Raw genomic sequence first — 13,570 nt, 5'->3', positions numbered from 1 at the left:
AGTTCATGATTTATATAAACGACATACAAAAATAACGTGAATTAGTGTCGTCTGAATTTTAAGATCGCAGTTAGGTCGGCGTGATTCTTGGCCGTTCTTATATAGGGCAAGGACGGCCGCCGCGCAGTTGGCTCGGACGGGTGGGCACGTACGCGTGCGTACTGCGGTCGTAGTGGGATCGGGGCGAAGACGTGTGGGCACGGGCTAGGACTTGTGGCGATCTTGCCGCGCACTTGGTGCATCGGGCTTTGTCGGCGCGGCGGTCACGGCGCGATCGTACGAGAGTGTTCGTACGATCGAGACGTTCGAGACGATCGTACGAGAGCGAGATCGTACGATCGTACGAGAGCGATCGTACGAGAGTGGCAGGGGTGTTTTGGTATGACTGTGGGAAAATTTACAGCCGATCTTGCCAAAAAGTCGTGTTGGTGCGGGAAATCGCCAGATCGGGGGTGATCGGGGTGATTCGTGGCCACTCAAATCCGGTATGACTGGGGCTTTACGCACGCACGCACGCACATACGGATGCACGCACACACAGACGGAGGGGAAAACCATAGTCCCCTTTCGCTCCGCGGTGCGACAGGGGATAACAATCCTTCAACTATGACCACTTGTACGTGTTTGTCTTGTGATAACTACAATTACATGTTTTATCTGTTTTTAGTTTAACAATCAGGGGATAGCGCGAACGCAGTCCCCCACTACCACAAATTGTACAGTCGAGTTTCCCACATTTGGGGAAATCGCAAGGGTCAACCCACCCGGAGTGCAATGGGTGGACCTCGCCCTGAGAACACCATATTGTTTTATTTAAAAATTCGATAGTACAAGTCAACAATAGTCAACAAATAAAACCATACACAAACCTCACCAAAGAAACAAGTTTCCAATGTTCGGAACATTTCGCAATCCCTTGCTTCCCTCATATTGCTCCCAAAAACAAAAAAGAAAAACCCATTGCATTCAAAATTAAAACCATACACAAAACCTCATATGCCCATGGTGAAAACTCCATTCCAATGTCCAGATCATTTAACAAATCCATTGCTTCACAGTACTTTCCATACTTCCATGCAGTATTTAACAAATCAAGTGAAGTAACAATCAGGGGGTCGTGCCCCGGCTTGGGAAAAAACTACCCCGGCTTGGGAAACATTTTTTTCCACAAAGCCTTCTCTCTGACAGAGGCTCTTCCCAAAAGTCTCGAGCAATTGGCTATCTCGCTCAGGAAAATAGCCACAAAAAGGCCAGGGTCCCACTTGTCCCTTCCAAAGATGGCCAAGCATCTGCATTTCCACACGCCATCTAAGATGCACATGTGATCCTCCAATATGTTGACTTCTGCAACAGAGGAACTCGCCCTGTTAGTCCATTTGTAACCACCTCATATGTTAAATTCATATTTGGGAGCAAAGTGGAGAGCCAACGCACATTGATGATGCCCCAAGACCTTTGGGCAAATACACATGACCACATGTAATGTGACACCGATTCTGCCTGATTACACCCAGAATACGGACATTCGACTGTTCGGGCAAGGCCACGCGTGACACCTACTAGCCGTGAGGGAAGTTGAAGGAGCTGGGGCTCCCACGTCGATCGGAAGAATGGACGCGACAAAAAGCTGGAATTCATCCGAGTTGCTTTAATCAAACCAAACACTCAGGCACTCTGAAAAGCCCGTTTATCGGGCAGCAATATATATATACATATTATCCCGGAGCGTTTGCCCAGGAAAGGCGAGAGGGGGCGTGGCCCAGCGTCCTGGCTGCGGCCTGGCAAGTTGAGGGCGAGCCTGCCCGGGCATGCCCGGGCGTCCCGACCGAGGCCTGGCAAGTTGAGCGCGGGCCTGCCCGGGCGTCCTGGACGAGCCCGGCATGGTGATCGCTCCGCGTCCTTGATAGGTGCAAGGCGATTGTGAAAACCCAGCGGTAGCCGCTACACACGTCCCCCCAGAATCGACTTGCACCGGCAGGGTCAATTTGAGGGGGGTCCTGATGACCCGGCCGAAGCGAACCCTGGCGGGTCGTGGGAGGGGGTCCGGTGTGGTGGTGGGCGGTCGAGTGGGGGGCACCGTGGACGGGGGGCGGCCTCGCCGCGGCGGAAGGGCCACCCGTGGTGGGTGGTCGACGTCCACGTGCGCCGGCTTGAGGCGGTCCACCGCAATCCGGTCCGACCTGCCGCCGATGTCGATGACGAACGACTTGTCGTCCCGTCGCAGCACCCGGAAGGGCCCGTCGTACGGCGGCCGGAGTGGCCCCCGATGTGCGTCGTGACGCACAAAAACATACTCCGCTGTGCGAAGTGCTGGGGGGACGTAGGACTGGGGGTCACCGTGATGGGATGTTGGCACGGGGGCAAACCGTCGGGCGGCCTCCTGGAGGTCCGAGCGCTGGTGAGCTGCGGACCAGGGACTGGTAGCGTCGGGCACGAATTCGCCTGGGACGCGTAGCGCCTGGCCATAGACAAGCTCGGCGGTGGATGCCTGGAGGTCCTCCTTGGGGGCCGTGCGGAGGCCCAAAAGGACCCACGGCAGCCGGTCGGCCCAACCGCCGTCTTGAAGGCCGGCCATGAGCGCGGCCTTCATGGAGCGGTGGAATCGCTCGCACAACCCGTTTGCTTGGGGGTGGTAGGCCGTAGTACGGTGGAGCTTGACCCCCAGGTTGCGGGCGACCGTGCCCCACAGCTCGGAGGTGAACTGTGGTCCGCGGTCTGACGAGATGTCCGCCGGTGCGCCGAAGCGGGCGACCCAGGTGGCGATGAAAGCCTGCGCCACATCGGCGGTGGTGGTGGAGACGAGGGGAACGGCCTCCGGCCACCTGGTGGTCCTGTCCACCATGGTGAGCAGGTGTGTGAACCTCCGTGACGGGGGGAGGGGGCCCACCAGATCCACGTTGACGTGGTCGAAACGTCGTTCGGGCACGGTGAAAGGTGCCAGCGGGGCCTGGGTGTGTCAGTGGACCTTGGCCCGTTGGCAGGCCGTGCAGGTGCTGGTCCAATCGCGGACGTCCCGACGAAGGCCGTGCCAGACGAATCGCGCCGACACCAGCTTCTGGGAAGCTTTCCGGCCCGGGTGGGAAAGGCCGTGGAGGGAGGCGAAGATGCGGCGTTGCCAGGTGACGGGCACGATGGGGCGAGGCTGGCCTTGGGAGACGTCGCAGAGCAGGACAGTGTCCGCGAAGGGGATGTCGGCCAGGCGGAGGCCCGTGTCCGCCGCCCGGAGGGCTTGCACCGTGGTGTCGGTGGTTTGGTCCGCCGCCATAAGCGCAAAGTCCACGCCCAGGTGGACCGCGTTCGCGCTGGCCCGGGAAAGACAGTCGGCCACGGCGTTGTTTTTGCCGGCGACGTGCCGGATGTCCGTGGTAAACTCCGACACGGCGGAGAGGTGGCGCCTTAGGTCGGCCCTCCAGGAGGTGGCGGAAATGGCGGACGGCCAGGTGTAGACCGAGGAGCTCCCGGTCAAACGTGCTGTATTTGAGCTCGTTCGGCCGGAGCTGCCGGCTGAAAAAAGCGAGTGGCTGCCAAACCCCGTTCACCCATTGCTCATGTACGGCGCCCACCGCGTAGTCGGAGGCATCCGTGGTGAGGGCGATGGGAGCGTTGAGCACCGGGTGAGCGAGCAGTGTTGCATCGGCGAGGGCCCGCTTTGAGCTTTGGAAGGCCGCATCCATTGCTGCGGACCAGGCGATGTCGTGCTTGGCCGGCTTGCCCCGGAGGGCTTCGTAGAGGGGCCGCATGAGTTGAGCAGCGCGGGGCACGAAGCGGTGATAAAAATTCACCATTCCCAGGAATTCCTGCAGGGCCTTTATGGTGCGGGGACGCGGGAACGTGGTGATGGCCTCGACCTTGGTTGGCAGCGGCACGGCCCCGTTCTTGGTGATGTGGTGGCCCAAAAAAGCAACGGCCGTCATGCCGAAGTGGCATTTGGCCGGGTTGACGATGAGGCCGTGCTCGCTGAGGCGCCCGAACAGTGTTCGGAGGTGCTCGGCCCGGGACGTGCTGGTGACGAGGATGTCGTCCAGGTAAACGAAAAGGAACGGCAGGTCACGCAGCACGCCGTCCATCAAGCGCTGGAACGCCTGAGCCGCGTTCTTGAGACCAAACGGCATCCGCAAGAATTTGAATAAGCCGAACGGCGTGATGACTGCCGTTTTAGGGACGTCGGCCGCCCTGACAGGTACCTGGTGATATCCCCGTATGAGATCAATTTTCGAAAAAATGACCCGTCCCGCCAGACGGGCGGAGAAGTCTTGGATATGCGGGATCGGGTACCTGTCGGGGGTGGTAGCGTCATTGAGATGGCGGTAGTCGCCACACGGGCGCCATCCACCCCCCGGCTTTGGCACGATGTGCAGTGGCGAGGCCCACGCGCTATCGGAGCGCCGCACGATGCCGAGGTGCTCCAACGCATCGAATTCGGCCTTCGCCACGGCGAGCTTGGCTGGGTCGAGGCGGCGGGCCCTGGCATAGACCGGCGGGCCCGTGGTTGGTATGTGGTGCTCGATCCCATGCCGTACTGCGACGGCCGAAAACGTCGGCCGCGTGAGGGCCGGGAACTCCGTGAGCAGGCGAGCAAACTCGTTCGCCGCCGGGACGGCGCATGCCAGCTCGGTCGGCACGGAGCTGCTCAATGTGCATACCAGGGAGCGGAAGGTTTCGGCGTTGATTAAACGACGCCGTTGGACGTCCACCAGCAGTCCGTGTGCGCAGAGGAAGTCGGCGCCTAGCAGAGCCATGGGCACGTTTGCGGTTACAAACGTCCAAGCAAAGCGTTGGCCGCCGAAGCAGAGGGTGACGTTGCGTGGGCCGAAGGTGCAGATGGTCGATCCGTTGGCCGCAACCAAGGAGGGGCCGCAAACCGCGGATTGCCTGTCCTGGTCAGAGCCGGGTATGACGCTCAGTTGGGCGCCGGTGTCGCACAGGAAGCGCCGTCCGGACGCTTTATCCGTGATGAACAGTAAGTTGCCCGTGTGGCCGGCGCTCATGGCTGGTAATGAACGCCGGCCCGGCCGTTTCCCGGCCTGCCGAAGGTGCACGGGGGTCGGCATGTCCGGGCCTTCTGTCCGAACCTGGCATGATAGTAACACCACGCTTGGTCAGGTGGAGGCCCCGGTCTTCGTGCTGGAGGTGGTCGGCTCAGTGTAGCGGCCGCCAATTGCGTCGGCAGTTCGGTCGTCGACCGTGCCGGGTGCTCGGGCGCCATGGGTGTTGCGTCGGACGGCGGTGGGTCCCATGTCGCCGCTGCGATGCGCTGTCCTGCGGCGGAGATCTTGTCGGCTTCTCTGGCAAGGGCCCGGGGATCTGTGATCGTCGTGCTTGCCAGGGCGAGGCGTACCGGGTTAGGCAGCTGACGGAGGAACAGCTCCCGGAACAGCAATGCCGGAGAGTGCTCGCCGAGCAGTGAAAGCATGTTGTCCATTCGCTCGGAAGGGCGCGTGTCGCCGAGCTCGGGCAGGTCAAGCAGGCGCCGTGCGCGTTCCGCCGATGGGAGGGCGAAAGCGTCGAGGAGAAGCTTCTTAATCGCGCCGTATTTGTCAGCGGCTGGCGGGCTCTCGAGGAGGCTCAGGGCGCGGGCCGCGGTGGCCGAACCGAGCGCTGCTACCACATGGTGGAAGCGGGTGTCGTCAGCCGTGATGCCTCGCAGGGCGAACAGGGAATCCGCCTGTGCGAACCAAACCGCCGCGTGAGCCTCCCAGAAGGTAGGCAGTTTAAGGGCGACTGCCGTGTCCATGTTGGTAGGTCAGCAATGAAGGAGCTGGGGCTCCCACGTCGATCGGAAGAATGGACGCGACAAAAAGCTGGAATTCATCCGAGTTGCTTTAATCAAACCAAACACTCAGGCACTCTGAAAAGCCCGTTTATCGGGCAGCAATATATATACATATTATCCCGGAACGTTTGCCCAGGAAAGTCGAGAGGGGGCGTGGCCCAGCGTCCTGGCTGCGGCCTGGCAAGTTGAGGGCGAGCCTGCCCGGGCATGCCCGGGCGTCCCGACCGAGGCCTGGCAAGTTGAGCGCGGGCCTGCCCGGGCGTCCTGGACGAGCCCGGCATGGTGATCGCTCCGCGTCCTTGATAGGTGCAAGGCGATTGTGAAAACCCAGCGGTAGCCGCTACACACGTCCCCCCAGAATCGACTTGCACCGGCAGGGTCAATTTGAGGGGGGTCCTGATGACCCGGCCGAAGCGAACCCTGGCGGGTCGTGGGAGGGGGTCCGGTGTGGTGGTGGGCGGTCGAGTGGGGGGCACCGTGGACGGGGGGCGGCCTCGCCGCGGCGGAAGGGCCACCCGTGGTGGGTGGTCGACGTCCACGTGCGCCGGCTTGAGGCGGTCCACCGCAATCCGGTCCGACCTGCCGCCGATGTCGATGACGAACGACTTGTCGTCCCGTCGCAGCACCCGGAAGGGCCCGTCGTACGGCGGCCGGAGTGGCCCCCGATGTGCGTCGTGACGCACAAAAACATACTCCGCTGTGCGAAGTGCTGGGGGGACGTAGGACTGGGGGTCACCGTGATGGGATGTTGGCACGGGGGCAAACCGTCGGGCGGCCTCCTGGAGGTCCGAGCGCTGGTGAGCTGCGGACCAGGGACTGGTAGCGTCGGGCACGAATTCGCCTGGGACGCGTAGCGCCTGGCCATAGACAAGCTCGGCGGTGGATGCCTGGAGGTCCTCCTTGGGGGCCGTGCGGAGGCCCAAAAGGACCCACGGCAGCCGGTCGGCCCAACCGCCGTCTTGAAGGCCGGCCATGAGCGCGGCCTTCATGGAGCGGTGGAATCGCTCGCACAACCCGTTTGCTTGGGGGTGGTAGGCCGTAGTACGGTGGAGCTTGACCCCCAGGTTGCGGGCGACCGTGCCCCACAGCTCGGAGGTGAACTGTGGTCCGCGGTCTGACGAGATGTCCGCCGGTGCGCCGAAGCGGGCGACCCAGGTGGCGATGAAAGCCTGCGCCACATCGGCGGTGGTGGTGGAGACGAGGGGAACGGCCTCCGGCCACCTGGTGGTCCTGTCCACCATGGTGAGCAGGTGTGTGAACCTCCGTGACGGGGGGAGGGGGCCCACCAGATCCACGTTGACGTGGTCGAAACGTCGTTCGGGCACGGTGAAAGGTGCCAGCGGGGCCTGGGTGTGTCAGTGGACCTTGGCCCGTTGGCAGGCCGTGCAGGTGCTGGTCCAATCGCGGACGTCCCGACGAAGGCCGTGCCAGACGAATCGCGCCGACACCAGCTTCTGGGAAGCTTTCCGGCCCGGGTGGGAAAGGCCGTGGAGGGAGGCGAAGATGCGGCGTTGCCAGGTGACGGGCACGATGGGGCGAGGCTGGCCTTGGGAGACGTCGCAGAGCAGGACAGTGTCCGCGAAGGGGATGTCGGCCAGGCGGAGGCCCGTGTCCGCCGCCCGGAGGGCTTGCACCGTGGTGTCGGTGGTTTGGTCCGCCGCCATAAGCGCAAAGTCCACGCCCAGGTGGACCGCGTTCGCGCTGGCCCGGGAAAGACAGTCGGCCACGGCGTTGTTTTTGCCGGCGACGTGCCGGATGTCCGTGGTAAACTCCGACACGGCGGAGAGGTGGCGCCTTAGGTCGGCCCTCCAGGAGGTGGCGGAAATGGCGGACGGCCAGGTGTAGACCGAGGAGCTCCCGGTCAAACGTGCTGTATTTGAGCTCGTTCGGCCGGAGCTGCCGGCTGAAAAAAGCGAGTGGCTGCCAAACCCCGTTCACCCATTGCTCATGTACGGCGCCCACCGCGTAGTCGGAGGCATCCGTGGTGAGGGCGATGGGAGCGTTGAGCACCGGGTGAGCGAGCAGTGTTGCATCGGCGAGGGCCCGCTTTGAGCTTTGGAAGGCCGCATCCATTGCTGCGGACCAGGCGATGTCGTGCTTGGCCGGCTTGCCCCGGAGGGCTTCGTAGAGGGGCCGCATGAGTTGAGCAGCGCGGGGCACGAAGCGGTGATAAAAATTCACCATTCCCAGGAATTCCTGCAGGGCCTTTATGGTGCGGGGACGCGGGAACGTGGTGATGGCCTCGACCTTGGTTGGCAGCGGCACGGCCCCGTTCTTGGTGATGTGGTGGCCCAAAAAAGCAACGGCCGTCATGCCGAAGTGGCATTTGGCCGGGTTGACGATGAGGCCGTGCTCGCTGAGGCGCCCGAACAGTGTTCGGAGGTGCTCGGCCCGGGACGTGCTGGTGACGAGGATGTCGTCCAGGTAAACGAAAAGGAACGGCAGGTCACGCAGCACGCCGTCCATCAAGCGCTGGAACGCCTGAGCCGCGTTCTTGAGACCAAACGGCATCCGCAAGAATTTGAATAAGCCGAACGGCGTGATGACTGCCGTTTTAGGGACGTCGGCCGCCCTGACAGGTACCTGGTGATATCCCCGTATGAGATCAATTTTCGAAAAAATGACCCGTCCCGCCAGACGGGCGGAGAAGTCTTGGATATGCGGGATCGGGTACCTGTCGGGGGTGGTAGCGTCATTGAGATGGCGGTAGTCGCCACACGGGCGCCATCCACCCCCCGGCTTTGGCACGATGTGCAGTGGCGAGGCCCACGCGCTATCGGAGCGCCGCACGATGCCGAGGTGCTCCAACGCATCGAATTCGGCCTTCGCCACGGCGAGCTTGGCTGGGTCGAGGCGGCGGGCCCTGGCATAGACCGGCGGGCCCGTGGTTGGTATGTGGTGCTCGATCCCATGCCGTACTGCGACGGCCGAAAACGTCGGCCGCGTGAGGGCCGGGAACTCCGTGAGCAGGCGAGCAAACTCGTTCGCCGCCGGGACGGCGCATGCCAGCTCGGTCGGCACGGAGCTGCTCAATGTGCATACCAGGGAGCGGAAGGTTTCGGCGTTGATTAAACGACGCCGTTGGACGTCCACCAGCAGTCCGTGTGCGCAGAGGAAGTCGGCGCCTAGCAGAGCCATGGGCACGTTTGCGGTTACAAACGTCCAAGCAAAGCGTTGGCCGCCGAAGCAGAGGGTGACGTTGCGTGGGCCGAAGGTGCAGATGGTCGATCCGTTGGCCGCAACCAAGGAGGGGCCGCAAACCGCGGATTGCCTGTCCTGGTCAGAGCCGGGTATGACGCTCAGTTGGGCGCCGGTGTCGCACAGGAAGCGCCGTCCGGACGCTTTATCCGTGATGAACAGTAAGTTGCCCGTGTGGCCGGCGCTCATGGCTGGTAATGAACGCCGGCCCGGCCGTTTCCCGGCCTGCCGAAGGTGCACGGGGGTCGGCATGTCCGGGCCTTCTGTCCGAACCTGGCATGATAGTAACACCACGCTTGGTCAGGTGGAGGCCCCGGTCTTCGTGCTGGAGGTGGTCGGCTCAGTGTAGCGGCCGCCAATTGCGTCGGCAGTTCGGTCGTCGACCGTGCCGGGTGCTCGGGCGCCATGGGTGTTGCGTCGGACGGCGGTGGGTCCCATGTCGCCGCTGCGATGCGCTGTCCTGCGGCGGAGATCTTGTCGGCTTCTCTGGCAAGGGCCCGGGGATCTGTGATCGTCGTGCTTGCCAGGGCGAGGCGTACCGGGTTAGGCAGCTGACGGAGGAACAGCTCCCGGAACAGCAATGCCGGAGAGTGCTCGCCGAGCAGTGAAAGCATGTTGTCCATTCGCTCGGAAGGGCGCGTGTCGCCGAGCTCGGGCAGGTCAAGCAGGCGCCGTGCGCGTTCCGCCGATGGGAGGGCGAAAGCGTCGAGGAGAAGCTTCTTAATCGCGCCGTATTTGTCAGCGGCTGGCGGGCTCTCGAGGAGGCTCAGGGCGCGGGCCGCGGTGGCCGAACCGAGCGCTGCTACCACATGGTGGAAGCGGGTGTCGTCAGCCGTGATGCCTCGCAGGGCGAACAGGGAATCCGCCTGTGCGAACCAAACCGCCGCGTGAGCCTCCCAGAAGGTAGGCAGTTTAAGGGCGACTGCCGTGTCCATGTTGGTAGGTCAGCAATGAAGGAGCTGGGGCTCCCACGTCGATCGGAAGAATGGACGCGACAAAAAGCTGGAATTCATCCGAGTTGCTTTAATCAAACCAAACACTCAGGCACTCTGAAAAGCCCGTTTATCGGGCAGCAATATATATACATATTATCCCGGAACGTTTGCCCAGGAAAGTCGAGAGGGGGCGTGGCCCAGCGTCCTGGCTGCGGCCTGGCAAGTTGAGGGCGAGCCTGCCCGGGCATGCCCGGGCGTCCCGACCGAGGCCTGGCAAGTTGAGCGCGGGCCTGCCCGGGCGTCCTGGACGAGCCCGGCATGGTGATCGCTCCGCGTCCTTGATAGGTGCAAGGCGATTGTGAAAACCCAGCGGTAGCCGCTACAAAGTAAACCTTTTACGTGTAACCACGCCAGGTCACTATGACGCCCGGGCATAGACAATGCCGAGATAGATACCCAAAATGAAGAACTCCATCCCAACGAAGTTCCCCTAATAATACTTATTTCTTCATCCGAGAAGACATGAAGTTTTAAAGTGAGAAAATCCACCTCCTTCAACCTCTTGAAGTCATGCTCTATAATCACCCGCTTCAAAAGGTCGTACGGGTATGTGGGAAACCAATTGTATGGAGCCGATGATCTAACATCAAACACTTCCCACCCGCGTACAATGGGCCCCATATTGTAGTGGATGAGGCCTCGCAAACCCCACAGCTCTCCCTTCAATGCTCTCAGGTGACATGCCACCGATGCTATACGTAGCAGCACGGGAAGGTCAGGGCAGCCTCTGCACCAGACACCTCTCTTTTGCACAAATCGGTCCAACTCGGTTTAAAAATCCATGATGCGCAGAAGAACCCATACACAATACCCTTTAATCGACGGACGATACCGGGTAATGGAGGCAGCACCTCAGCGAGTGTCCTTAACGCAGGAAAAAATTGCCCCTTGACGATTAATGCCTTTTCACGACAGGCAAGCGTCCGTCTTTTCCATTCATGACTGAGCTTTCTAATCTGGGACAGCTTCTTATCCCAGTTCCCCACCGGGTTTGCTACCTTCACCAGAAACACTCCCAAAACCTTCACCTGTTCATTAAGACCCCCAAACATCACTTCTATCCTGGGCCTATCAAATCTTTCCCCAAACACCAACACCCTACTTTTCTCGAAGTTTATATAGAGCCCCGATGCTCTAGCAAATGCCATACAGCATCCCACCGCTTCCCATAACGAGTAGTCATTTCTGGCAAATATGACTATGTCATCCATATATGCTATGGAGGCTATGCCATCCCCCACCATCCCTGGGATCCTAAACCCATCCACCTTATTCTCCAAAGCCGAGACGAGGGGGAGGGTTGCCAAAACAAAAAGCAAGGGGGATAAGGGACAGCCTTACCTGACCCCTTTCTCCACTTTAAATCCATTTAAAACCCTGTTATCTATCACTACCTTTGCAGTCGAATTCTCATAAAGACACGGCATTGCCCGAACCAACTTTGCATCAAAGGACAACACCCTTAATAGGTCCCATAAATAATCCCGGGAGACGTTGTCAAATGCTTTTACCAAATCCAAGCTTAAAACTGCAAGGTCTGACCTTCTGTTCCCCACCAAGGCCAGTACATCCCGAACGAGGAGCACCACGTCGGAAGCCCTCCGACCTTTTATCCCACACCTCTGGTGCACGTGTAGGACCCTACCGACCACGTGCTGCATGCGACCCAATAACATTGACGCGAAAATCTTGTAGTCCGAATTCAGTAGAGAAATTGGCCTCCAATTCTTAATATCTTTGAGATCCCCTTCTTTTGGGAGTAGAATCAGCAGCGATTCTGACCAAGACTTTGGCACCGTATTTTCCTGCCAAATAGCATTGCAGACTTCCAAAAACGGCCCTTTAATTTCTCGCAAAAATACTTGATAAAATTCATTTGGAATTCCATCACTTCCAGGGGTTTTACCTTTCTTTAACACTCCAACCACCCGCTCCAGCTCCACTGACGTAAATGGATGGCTGCTTCCTGTACCGTTCGCCTGAACCTTGCAATGCGAGAAGAGATGGCCCTTGTCGACTGCCGAGACCTCCTCCCTTTTATACAAGTTAGAGTAGAAATCCCTAATTAGATCATCGACCACCTGTGGGTCTGACTGAACTGTTCCATTATTGTCCCTCACGCACGACGGTTGCACCCGACGTTTTATCAGCCTCCGGAAAAAGGGGGGAGAGCACTGTTCTCGCTGCCCCACTGCTCTCACGGGACTCCGGAAAACAATCCGGTCTTCTTGACTTCGGAAATATGCGGCAATGCTACATTTTGCCAATGAAATTTCCCGCCCAACTTCAAAACCATTCAATTGGAGGGCAAACAGACGCTGCAATCTAAGCGACAAGCGAGCGAACTTTCTGTTTTCCCATCGCCTCATTGTTCTCCCCAAACAAAGCAACAACTTCTTGACGCTGCTTTTAAAATCTTCCCACCAGTCACAAATGTGTCCGAATTCTGGGATTAAAGTAACCCATTGGGAAATCTTTTCCTTAATAATATTGTTACGGACACGACTTAAGATGTTGCTTGACCGAGCGGAATGGCCGCCGTGTTCGCACAGTTTACCCGATTCTTCCCCAACTCACCCGATTCCACTCGAACGTTGGCCGAATCGCGCTACGCTAAATCAATGAAGGAAAGGACACAACGGCTGGGATAAATGAAACGACACAAGGGGGTACAGTTCTCAAGACCTCCGGAGGAGGATATAATTGGTGATGCAGAAACGGGTAGATTACACGGTAAGAGGTAAAGCACAGAAAAGATGGGCACTTAGACACAGTCTTATCTTATCCCCGACAGACCACAGACAAACGGGACAAGACTGACTTACACAGGGATTGATGGCAAGGAAGGACAGGCAGTCGATAGCACAAGGTGCACCTTGGCTCAGGGGCAGAATCAACACGGTCCGGTCCAGAGATGCGGGGAGGTATTTCAGCGCTCGGAGGTGGCGTCTTCTCTCTCCAAGCTGAGGGCGCATCTCACGTCACCTCCCTCTTCCTGCGCATGCTCAGCGGGGAGTGACACGCCCTCGGCTCGTTAGCTCCGCCCCAGATGGAATCGGTCCGCCGCTTCTATTGGGTGCGGGGGGTTACCGGGCTCCGCCCTTGACGAGGAGCTGACAGCGAGCCCCTGTGTGGTAACCCCGTCGGAGCACATGTTCAATGGCGGCTAACCAAGCCGGAGTGAGGACGCACACTCCCCGCGCCGCCGCCGCTGTTGTTGTTGTTGTTGTTGTACCATGAGGGAGAGCTGCGGGGAGGTATTGGGAGGTCCTAAACTTTCTAACGGTGCCATACAATCACATTCTGGTGCAACGAAGAGTCAGAATTAATGGAAACGAGTCCTTAACTGACATAGACTAAGAATAACTAGCAAGATGTCCTATAGTTGTCTACGTGAGATGCGGTGGACCTGGATCGACATTTAATGGGGGAAATAGGGGAAGGTCGGGGCTACAGAGTGTTGTTTACAGAAAATGGGACTAGGGAATGGGGGATTGGGGATAGTTGGGAAGTATTGGGGAAATAGGGGAATATTTACAAGCGGATATGGATGGAGGCCAATCTCATATCCGCAACAACGGCAGTTATCAGCCTCCGGAAAAAG

The 13,570-nt window shown here is 59.4% G+C and overlaps 1 non-coding gene across 1 annotated transcript; it reads right to left on the bottom strand.

Moving 5' to 3' along the window:
- Nucleotides 1–676: 676 nt before the first annotated feature.
- Nucleotides 677–837, bottom strand: LOC137435827 (U1 spliceosomal RNA). Its single transcript, XR_013624654.1, has one exon. It is a non-coding gene; the product is annotated as a U1 spliceosomal RNA (small nuclear RNA).
- Nucleotides 838–13,570: the final 12,733 nt, after the last annotated feature.

The sequence above is a fragment of the Myxine glutinosa genome, chromosome 9 (assembly GCF_964187855.1).
Source record: "Myxine glutinosa chromosome 9, kmMyxGlut1.1, whole genome shotgun sequence".
In the NCBI taxonomy this organism is placed as follows: Eukaryota; Metazoa; Chordata; class Myxini; order Myxiniformes; family Myxinidae; genus Myxine; species Myxine glutinosa.
Note: the sequence above shows the minus strand (reverse complement) of the source record. Positions and strands in the feature narration are given on the sequence as shown.